Source organism: Poecilia reticulata, linkage group LG5 (assembly GCF_000633615.1).
Source record: "Poecilia reticulata strain Guanapo linkage group LG5, Guppy_female_1.0+MT, whole genome shotgun sequence".
Classification (NCBI taxonomy): domain Eukaryota; kingdom Metazoa; phylum Chordata; class Actinopteri; order Cyprinodontiformes; family Poeciliidae; genus Poecilia; species Poecilia reticulata.
This window is the reverse complement of record NC_024335.1, coordinates 21,044,275-21,055,897: the sequence shown is the minus strand read 5'-3', so window position 1 is coordinate 21,055,897 and position 11,623 is coordinate 21,044,275. Positions and strand designations below refer to the sequence as shown.

At 38.2% G+C, this 11,623-nt stretch overlaps 1 protein-coding gene across 5 annotated transcripts in view; it reads right to left on the bottom strand.

The window, feature by feature from the left end:
- The window catches only part of tfeb (transcription factor EB), a 36,507-nt gene extending 25,290 nt beyond the window's left edge, over positions 1–11,217 (bottom strand). For 2 of the 5 annotated variants that reach the window (XM_008409261.2, XM_008409264.2), the window contains exon 1: positions 10,936–11,217. The gene's annotated coding sequence lies outside the window, so the exon portion shown is untranslated. Of the gene's footprint in view, positions 1–486; positions 807–10,935 lie in introns of those variants that run through there. The other 3 variants (XM_008409262.2, XM_008409263.2, XM_008409265.2) reach the window with 2 other exon arrangements.
- Between the last annotated feature and the right edge of the window lie 406 nt (positions 11,218–11,623).

The window sequence follows — 11,623 nt, the reverse complement described above, 5'->3', positions numbered from 1 at the left end:
GGGGGGGGGGTTATGTCATAACACGATTTCTGAAAGTGGAGATTACTTTAAATCAAGATTCTTGTTCCACTGCAGGAACAGTTCTGGAAATGATTCACTCTAACCAAACTGGTTATACACCAACTATGCTACTGTGCACTACATCAGCAAGTATGGAGTCTGTTGTTGCTGAACATGCACAAACAGGTACTGAAACTGATGAGATACACTACTGCTCCTATACCAACGTATGGAGGACATTTAAGTGTGGCTCACGCTGCTTAGGTTAATGTCACATAGAAACACCTGCATAGGTCATAAAGATGCAGAAAGTCTGGATTCTGTTTGTTTTTGTACAGCCGTAGGCATCATCACAATACTGTTGTTAGCAATTCAATAAAAACTGTTTGCTGCTTGTTACATTTCAATAATGCATCTAAGTCTAAAAGCAGCATTGTGTTGAAATCACAAAACAAAATGTGTCCAAATATTTCCAGAGATACTTACCAGCGATTCTCCTACTATCCCAAAGACAACATAGTGAATCCAGGTGAAGTCTGATCCTCCACGCGTTGCTGTTTGAAACTGACAACTGATTGCTTCCTTGACCCAGCTTTTGCTTACAGCGCGTGAAGCCACTCCCCTCCCCGATATACTGGGGGACTTACAGTGGGCTGAGTGCAGTCAGTATTAGTCACCTTCTTCTTCTTCTTCCTCTCTAACTGCACGGTCAGCTTCCAGCTCGTCCTCAGTCTCCCCCCCTTCTTCCCCTAAATAAGTCAGAGTCTGGGCAAACAACAAGGAGAGCGCTGTCTTCCAGTAAACTCATCTGTCACTTTTTTTCTTTTCTTGCTCAGTAAAGTGTAACTCCTCCTTCGGTCCAGCCTCTCTGAATCTCCCTCTGTCTCAAAATCAGCATTTACGTACAGCAACACTTTACCCATGTGCGTGTAGAAGCACTCACATAAACACGAAGCCAATTCCTTATTTTGTTACTAGGTCACAGCGGTGTTTTACAGAACAATGCATCAGCATATTTACTTCTTTATTTGCACGCCCACATATTATCCTGCCAGCAAGCACATAAATATTCACACACAAATCTGTGAAAACAGATAGCAACTGAGAACTAATAGAGATTAACTTTCATCGCACTCGCCTTCAGATCAATGTCAGTTATTCCAAAATTTACTTTTTTACATTAGTAAAGATAGGATCACTTAATCAGACACATATTTTTAATAAAAATAAAAAAAACACAATCGGAATGCCATTTGAACATATTAGCAAAAACTATCAATGCATATTTAACCAAATATGCATTACTTTTAATATGTGTCATGGATTAAACAGTTGACTAAACAACAGTTTAAATTTTATATGAGACATTTTAAAGGGATGTGTTGGGTTTGCAGCTCTGAACAAATCTTAGTAATATGATATCATCTAATTGGACTGGGGTATTACCTCCTTGTAGTCGTTTCTCATTTCTAGTAACAAATCAGTGGCATTTTACAGTAATCTACGCTCTTTCAATTTCCTTTACATCATCTGCTTCTCACATGTCAATATCTGTCTCCCAAAAACCATGTCAAAAATGGAGAAGCAGCGTGTGTAAAATCAACAACAGCCTCTCAAGTTAATGAGTAGAGCGATAAACCTGGTACTTTACTCCAGCTACACCTTAAGTGTGATTTGAAGGACCGATCCTGAAAAAGTGGCCTATTAAATTAATTTATGTGCCAAATAATGCATTCAAAACAACACAAAATTAGAACTTTAACAACTTATTCCATTATATATTGTAAAATAAATTAATATGTGTTAATCATTTACAACAGTATTATTTTTTATGACTGTCACTGGTTGTTTTCTTTTTTTTATTATTTTTTTATTTATTTATAAAGATATTTGATTTATATGCATTTATTGTTGTTTATTGTGTGTTTTTTTTAGTTTGACATTTTATTTTTTCTATTTTTTCTATATATTTTCAGGATATATTTAATATTTTATCCACTGTCCCATTTCCTTTTTTCTCTCTTTCTATATTCAGAGGATATCTAATATTTATTTATTTTAAAGTCATTTATTTACTTTTCCTCCTCTAATATTTTTTCTCTGTTTTTTCTCTCCTCCAGATTTCTACTTTGTTTATTTTGCAGATTTATTTTTCCTACTTTTGCCATGTCCTCTTTTCTTTTTCCTTCTGACTGTGAGATTGGCAGGGAGAGCCTGGTGGGCGGGGATTTGCATTCGGCTTCTCTCCTATTGATTAATCTCAAAGAACTAGAGATGAGTAGATGAAAATCATACAAGACAAATTCGAAGTTACAGAGGATGTTAAGAGAATCCAGAGTTATTTTTTTAATTACTGTTATACATTTAGTCTACAAAAAGACAATACATTATGCATTTTATTGTATGTGTGCAGGTAGGTATTATTGCAGGTAAAATGTCCTGATCATTAAAACCTTGACATTGGAATTTACAGTAAAGGTTATAAAGACAGGTCAGACTTTCAGTCAGTCCTTGCATTGTGATTTTCATTGTAATTTGGAATAACCCTCCAGTAAACATTTTTCCAATATCCCTCAAATAAGGTTAACTCCACAGCTACTTTTCACAGCTAAGATTTGTTGAACTTTTTGATACCATCTGCTTTTTAGAAAAGCCTGGAGAACTGCTTAGTCATTGAGATTACATAGCAATATGATGAATAGCAAAAAAGGAAATATACAATCTATCCTTTACAGAACAAAAAGGTAAAAAAAATATGTCAGATTATTTTTCTACAAACTGAACTAATTGTAAATACTAAATAAAAATAAAGTCAGTAAGAAAGTAGCATATGTGGCTCATGCTAAATTAAAGTATGTGTGCAAGAAAAAAATGTAGTTACATCCACCTGCATGTTGCAGGCAGCCAGTCCGTGTGTGTATAGTGTAGCATGTAGCATGTGAATGTAGCAGAGGTGAAGCTGCTTTGATGGGAGTTTTCCATAACGACACCTATCCCATAATTCCAGGTCCCTCCATTTACCCTCAGCTCACTCCGTGTTATTGGATGAAGAAACACAAACCACCGCTGCTGTTCCTATCACAACGGAGGAGAACAGAGGCCAGCGTGGTTCATCAGCACAGGACTGACAAGAACCCCTTGTTTGCACACAAAGAATTCAGCAGTGGGCTCGCTCCAGCTCTCTTAGGGCATACAGTGCATGTACTGGCTTATTTTAGACTGGGAGGGGTTGGACCCCAAATGCTGCCAACGCATTGGTTGGAGAAGGCTGCATTGCTGACCAGTCATAAGGGGGAAATGAGAGTTCAAGACCATCTTAAGGACTTTGATAACAGACTGTCAGAAACGCTAGATAAATTGAAACACGCGCCTTAGAAAGAACTTATTTTCTACGAGCACCACCCGCTTATCTCGTTGGGTTACCATGGTAACCTGGAGCCAACAAACAAACACCATGTTTTAAGGCTCATTACTGTGGTTCTACTAAGAGTGTCAAGCTTTGTTTATATCATAGAGCTGGGTTATCTGAGGAAAACACTTTCTAGGGCTTTTTGCTCTCTTCTTTATTTAACCTTTATTTTACCAGGATAAAAACCCATTTGGATTAAAAACCTACTTTTCAAGGGAGTCCTGGCCAAGAGGCAGCAACAAATACAACACAAAAAATAGACAGTTAAAAAATGTCAAGCTACAAAATCAGTCTTAAGAACGTTTAGATGAATCAGCTGTAGTCGTCATCATATTTGTATTACATTAAAAATGAACTGCAATATTTTTGTGTTGTTTTCAGGAGAAATCAATTTCATATATTTATGTCACAAAGTTAGTAAACGAGCTGAAAAAACACTTGCGAGAGCGTCAGGGACGACAAACCACCTGCAAAATAAAATTATTCTTATTTTAGGAATTAGGAAAAACACTGAGTAAACAACGCCTCAAATTTTGACAGCGTTTTTAAAAAGGGCTTGTGCAGTAACAAACCAACCAGCCACACCACTTTTCTTTATGCATGAGCTAGAGTCATCATATACGGGACAACTGAATGGGAGGCATTTGAGAGATGAGTTGAAAGATAAGGCACATACAGAGAAACAAACGTACAACAAATTCTCAACAAAACTGTTCGGTTGTCAAATCCTGTCACAAATCCTCTCATTCTCCGAATTTCCTACACTTTTCTGTCCTATTTGTAAATCAGGCAGCATGTAGTCTCTCTATCCTTGAGTTTGAAAAAAAAGAGAACGCAAAGGGATTAGAAAGAGGCTGAGAGAGGAAGAGGTAAGGACGACGAGAAGATAATGAATGAAAGTGTCTGCAGAGTTTAAGGAGGAGAAGGATTAACAGGATGCTTAAAAAAATGTTTACGCAATCACATATTTGGGAAGAAGCATTTCATTTCCTTATATATCAAAGCTTCAACTATTAATAAAAGGTTTAAAGTTAAAGTAAGGACAAAGGATGAATTAGGATTTGTGGTTTAATAAGCTCAATTGGTTTGTCTAAGTGGTCCTTAGGTGTAAGTGTGTGTTGGCATGGTTGTTTGTCCTGTGTGTCTGTGTTGTCCTGTTGGCGATCAGTCCGGGATGAACCCATGAACAGATCGCCAAGGTTCATCCTGGCGATCTGTCAGGTTTAGAATATTTGAAATATCCTGAAATATTTGATGTTTCAAATATTTCAGGACCCAATGTACTCCAATAAGGTCTGAAGGATCTGCAGAACAGAACAAAACCTCGGTCAGACATGTTGCTTTTCCTCATGCTCATCCTCTGATCTACAACAAACCAACCTGGAACAAGGCTTGCCAAAAATCTAAGGCTACATTTAGACAAGCTCATGGTCTGGAAAGTGTCCATATTTTCAGATGATCAGTGGAGAAAAGTCCCATGTTTACATGCCACCACCAAGGCGCTCTGAATCTGCTGTAGTTCTCACGCCAAGGCACTATGTGGTGCTGTGATTTTTGTCATGCACATGCACTTTTGACCCTTAGCTTCCACCTCATTTACAAAACAGTAACCCATCTCCAATAAGCCAAATGCTTTGTCACACTCATATATTCCTGATCAGACATTGCGTTAGCACAATACATCACAATGCTATTCACCATTGTTTTTCTTATCTGCCAGTACATGCATGCTTTCTCTTCGAGACATGGTTTCAAGAAGTGCCGATGTCTCACATCCAATCACTGTAGACAAGTGGCTGGTTCAGCGGGAGAGGGGGTTGAAAAAAAGGTAGTATCCTGGCCAAAACGGGAGACTTGACAGATATGCTCAAAGTATTCTGGATAACTGTCTGTTAAATTGCATGACATGGGTTAAACCATTTGGGCTCCTTCCACAAACATCTGATCACTGATACATTTGAATTAGTTGGAGGCTCACTTGTGGATGCTCTTTAAGGTCACACCTGAAATACAATGCTTTCTTGTTTAGCACAATGGGAAAGTCAAAAGAAATCAGCCAAGATATCAGGAAGAAAATTGTGCAGCTGCACAAGTTTGGTTCATCCTTGGAAGAACTCTTTACTTCAAAGGAAACAGAGCAAAATTGCAGTTTGCAAATGCACACAGGGACAAAGATCTTCATTTCTGGAGACATGCCCTCAAATCTGATTAAACTAAAGTGAAACTGTTTTGTTACAGCTGGAGGAAGAACAGGGATGTTTTCAACATCCTGTGAAGTATGGGGGTGGCAATGTCGTGCTATGGGACTGTTTTGCTGCAAGAGGAACTGGTACACTTTATAAAATAGATGGGATCATGAGGAAAGAACATTATGTGGCAACATTGAAGCAATATCTAAAGACATCAACCAGGAAGTAGAAGCTTGAGCACAGTTTAGTCTTCCAAATGGAATATAACCCTAAACATACAGCCAAAATGCTTATAAATTAGGTTAAGCACAACAAAGTCAATGTTTTGATGTGGCAATCACAAAGTCCTGATCTCAGTCCTACAGAGAAATTGTGGGAAGATCTGAAAATGCTTGTGCAAGTGCGGCGGTATACACTCGCACCAGTTCTGTCATGAGGAATAGGGCAGCCACTGATTGTAATAAAGTTAATTGATTGTGTTCAATTACAAAAAAAAACAAGGAGTTTGGAAAAATACTTGAATTGCATTTATTTTTATAGGAAAAAACTATTTCTTAACACAACTGAAGGTTTGATTTTTCCTAAATTTTCAAAGACATATTATGACATATTATTCCCAAACCCTTGAAAGAAAACTGTGCTTAAGCTTCCTTCTTAATCAGCATTACATGACAGTTTTTTTTGTATTATTTAGACAAATGTATTATGTTAAATTCATAATAACTCTGCTTTGACTTGCTCTAGGATAAATACAGACCCCAAACATGACAGTTTGTGATCAGTGATGCCTTCATTTACAAAATTCATCCGTCCATCCATTTTCTTGACACCCTTGATCCTTAGTGGGGTCGGGAGGGTTGCTGGTGTCATTTACAAAATTAAAAAACAAAAATAGAAATTACAATGTTTCGTTTACCATCCCAACCAAGCCCAGTTCAATTTGGTCTGGTTCAAAACCCAGAAGTAACAATTTAGAGGCCAAAAAAACGTCTGAGATTTCCCTGTTTCTGATTTGATTTGAACAAGATAGAGAAGAAAATCTAAATAAATGTAAGATAAAACAGTGAAACTTGTTATAGAGTTCTGCGAGCTATGAAACTTCACAGTCACATCCGAACGATCCCCGTGGCTCATACTAATAAGCAAATTGTCCAAATATCCACAGCTGGGCAGCAGCAGTGCAAGCTTCACATGTGCAGCTGACACAACCTTCTTACACAGAAAAGAGACAGAGCTAGACTGTCACTACTGTCTGTTTCTCAAAAGAGGATATGAAACTGTGGAATGGAGATAAGATGAGGAAGTGGAGTCATACATTCAGCACATGCTCTAAAATGGCCCACCCACACTCACCTCTGATCGATCATGGGTCATGTTGTCATACAGCACATGCCACGCTGTCATCCCCCTGGTGTTTAAGAAAAAGTCCGAGTTTTGCTGACAGGGTTGTTGTCGTTTGTTTTGCCTGATTTTGTGTCCCCAAGGGAACTCCGGATCACCACTGAGACAGTTCGTGATACACCTTTTCTTAGTCTAATCACAAAGCAGCAAGAAAACTGTCCACGTCACGGAAGATGTGTCCATATGGCAAACAGATGAAGCTGTGTTTACACACACCTGATGCTCTTTCACACTAGAGTACATCCACTGAACCAAGCAAACCTGCTTGTCTGTCTTAGCATATGTGTGTGTGTGTGTGTGTGTGTGTGTGTGTGTGTGTGTGTGTGTGTGTGTGTGTGTGTGTGTGTGTGCGTGCACGTGTGTGTGTGAGGGTGTGCATGCCCCTCTGCGGATATGGTGTGGGTCTCTGTTTACCTGAAGAAAATTAATCACTGACACTTTCAAGCAGGTAAACTCAATGAAGATGAGCTTTCATAAAAACAGCATTAAGACAGAAAATGTGCCTTCCAGGATGGAAGCATGCAAACAACAAAATCCTGCTAATAGAAAGAATGATCTTCATTGATATGGTCTCCTCTAGTGCAATATTCCCATTCTCCTCTGCATTATCTTTATGTCTGCTGGCCAGCTGGGCCAGTTGCAGCTGTGTAACTGGAAAGAGAGCAAGTCCATCAGCTGTCGACACCGCTCTACATGCTCGAATGTGACCTCTGACTTTGCTGACAGTCACCTCAAAGCCAAGTGTGTTTATGACACACACTTTCTTCCTGAAACCCTGGAAACATACCTGTTTTCAGATCAGAAAAACAGAAAGCTACTATTTGCAAAACAAGCCTATCAAAGCTATTTAACTATTAACTAGTATAAACTATCTAGAGAATGTCATTGTTCACATTCAGAACAGCTTCTCTTGCTGCAGGAAAAGCTCTGTTTTCAACAGAGATTATGACAAACTTTATGGATGTTTAGTTGTATGATCAACTGCTAAGAAGGCAACCCATTTGATCTAATGTACATGCAAGTAATGAAGCGTGCTTGGACGCTTCTTATATTTACAGTTATAAGAAGCACCACATTGTGCACAACCCATAACCGGCTCAATGGCAACCCTTCTGAATCCAGCTGGATGTACTTTATGCTGATGTCGTAAATATCTGATGGCTGATAGATATAGATTAGTTGCTGTAGCATAGGGATTTACGGATATTTATAGTTATAGCTATCCTGGTTCTACACCCAAAAATAAAAGAACAAAGTATCATGATCAATTTTTGCATTAATAGCAATTTTAGTCTCTGTGTTTATTTCTTAGAAAATTAAGATCCTAACATTTACTCCTACGTTTCCAAAATATTTCCTACATTTCCTATTTAAGCATGTTTCATTATAGATGGAAAGCAACTTTTTTGATAGTAGGTGCTGTTCACCTTCCCAGCACCGTTTGATCATCTGGGGGAAGAAAGGACTTTCTCTCAATCCTCCAAGCAGAAAACCATGACTATACATGACATATCAAAAATGTACTTATTTGTTAGAATAAAGAGAATGGTGAATTAAAAAAGTTCAGTGACAATATAATACAGTTTAATTTGAGAAAACTTACCATTTGTTTTTATACATATTATAAAAAGATTTTTAGTCTTTTCTTCCCTCTGTGAAGCTTTTAAAATTGTCATTTTAATTTAAAAAAAGTAAAGTAAGTGGGTTTACATTTTTCATGCTGTAATGCCATTTTTATTATCATGTACGTATTTTTTATTTATTTTTTTACCAAGCTCTATGATTTCATGAATAATACCTTGTATTTTACAGTCATTCCTACGATCATTATATAAACTCGCCCAGTGGAACATGATTAAACTGTGCGAAAATAATCTAATTAAACTCATTTATTTACATGCGAAACTTCTGGATTTGTTACAGCTAAACTCTGTGCCAGTGCTGATGCGATGTGGACCCATCTTTGTTATTTGGTTACATAACAAAGATATTTCCATTCATGGACTAAATAAAGAGCAAGCATTGGATACAGAGAGTGTACAAGTGAGGTAATGTCAGAGTTTTAAATTACTCTAATGCTGCAAAGTATACACAAGTTCCTAAGACAAATGGGATAAACAGGCTCTCTTCATTTGTGTGATTTTACTACTCAGTAATTGAACACAACCCCCGGCATTGAATTTGTCTGATTTTTTTTTATTTTTTTTTTTACATTTTGCATTGACAAAATGCTACATTTTTAATTAGAAGTTTAATAGACAAACACAAGCACTGCATAATTCTGAAGTTGAAAGTAAAGGATATATGGTTGCGATTATTGTTAGAAATAAGACTCCTAGACATGTGGTGTGCATTCATAATATATTCAACTTCCATAATTTAATCGTTTGCCAAACTATCCTTTGTAGCAATTATAGCTGTAAGTCTCTACCAGCTTTGCCCAACTAGAGACACAAGAGTGTGTCCATTCCTCTTGACAACAGCTCAACTTCAGCTAGATTCAATGGAAGCTGGATATATGTGTTGCATCAGACTTGACCATTAAAACACATAAATGTGCATTGACCGATACTCGTTCTGCAAGCAGGTGAACCTTCACCCCAGTTCCAAAATTTCTCCAGCCCTTAAGATTTTCTTTCAGGAAAGGCCTCCCAAATATCTGCATCCATGCTACGATCAACCAGTTTCCCTGCCTCTGTTTAAGGGAAACCAGTTTCCCTGCCTCTGTCCAGGTGACTTCCAAGAGCAATTGGTTGCAATGGATTTCACTTGGAGGAATCAGGTACATAAGGAATTTGTTATTTTTCAAGACACCGCATCCATCATTTTAAGCACGCTCACTGAGACATTTAGACCCCAATCACTGCAGATTATGCTGCTCTGAGCAGCACAACATGTCTGATGACAGAGGTTAGACACAGAGGTGAAAGATCAGAGTGAGACCTAATGTCACTTTGCTGTTATAATGCAACTGGCATGCAGGCTGAGAAGGCAAGAATTCACCACAATGGAGGGAAAAAGTAAAACAAGGCATATGAAGAAATCTATTTCAAAGTAAGATGCGTATTCACTGAAAGATAACAAATGAAGCGGGCTTGACATATGCTGGCCGATCTCAAATATTAACAATGCCCTAACAGGCATAACCACACGATATACACACACACAGACTTCGAATAAATTCAGGCCAACAAAGGAGCGCATCTAGTCAGCAGTGCCTTCGTTATTTCTGTGTTGGCGCCGTGCAGGACTGTCAGGCAAAGGGCTTGAATAAGCAGCAGAGCATTACACGCTGTACAGTTTACACTCAATGCTTATACATAGCAGCATACCCCACTGCTGAGGTGTTGTCACTGATACCAGCCAGTCTATTAGCTTATAAATGGCAAGAAGGGCAGCTCCCTCCAGACTCACAAATGACAGTAAAAGGGAAGCATGTACTGTTTAATGCCTTGTCATGTTTTTTTTACATTTAACTTGTTTTCCACCCATAATTACGATGACAGAAATAATAAATCTGGCAGTGGTATTTCAAATGTGCTGATGAAAATGACTAGAACTTATTTTTCTGCGAATGTAATAACTGATTTAATCTGCAAATAATGTATTAAAGCTCACTAAGAAATTAAAGTGGTCTACAACTAAGATGAAACAAATTGGAGCAAAGTCATGACCAGAACTGCGTGACTTGTAATGCTTAATATATGTAGGTATAACAGGGGTGGGAAAACAAGTGTTTGTTTTGGAGTAATATTCTGGAGTTAGGAAAAACATGTGACATAAACTGAAGCAGTACACTTTACAGCATATTCCTTTATGTGTCAATTAACGACATTTCTGGGTGTAAAGCAGGAAATGCGCACTTAAAATCCATTCCGCGTTAGGTGTGTTTTAGCCTGGGCTTTATTCTAATGGTGCCGCTGAAATATAACTCACCCGCTCTGAAGGTCAGGCAGAACGAGTCAGGTTGAAGAAAAGTGCGCGTCCGCTTCCCTGAGCCCGGATAGCAGACCCACCAACAGCTTTCAAACAGGAACGGGGAAATAAAAGTGCAAAGCAAAACAGAAACAAACGACAAAAGTTGAAGAGCTGTAGGTGTCTCTGTATTTTCACATACTGACAGCGGACAACTGCTCGCACTTCGGTTCCTAAATTGTTTTCGTTTTGACGGTCGAGATGTTGTCACAACTCAGAGCGTCTGCGGTCACCTGTGCCACCACCAATAGCAAACCGCTAAAGGGATTGTGGGAAATGTAGTTTTTGCTCTCTCAGCTGTTGGTCGTCTTTTTGAACGAAAACTTGTGTCGGATGAGTTTTAAAGGCCCAGTCAAAGCCGAGACCTAAATACAATTGACAATCGTTGGCGAGATTTTACTTGATGTTCCCAGGCGTATATCATCAAATTTCACTCAGTTGCTTGAGCTATTTTCCAAAGAACTAGGGTGAAAACAAGTCTAGTTGTACAAAGCTGGTAGACCTCTCAAAAGTATTCTGCTGTAATTGTAGTAAAAAACAATTGTACCAAGTATTGACTTGAGGGACCTGAATACAAATGTAACCCACTTTCTAGGATTTTGTTTTTATAAAATTAACAACCATGCTTCATGATGGTAAAACATCAACA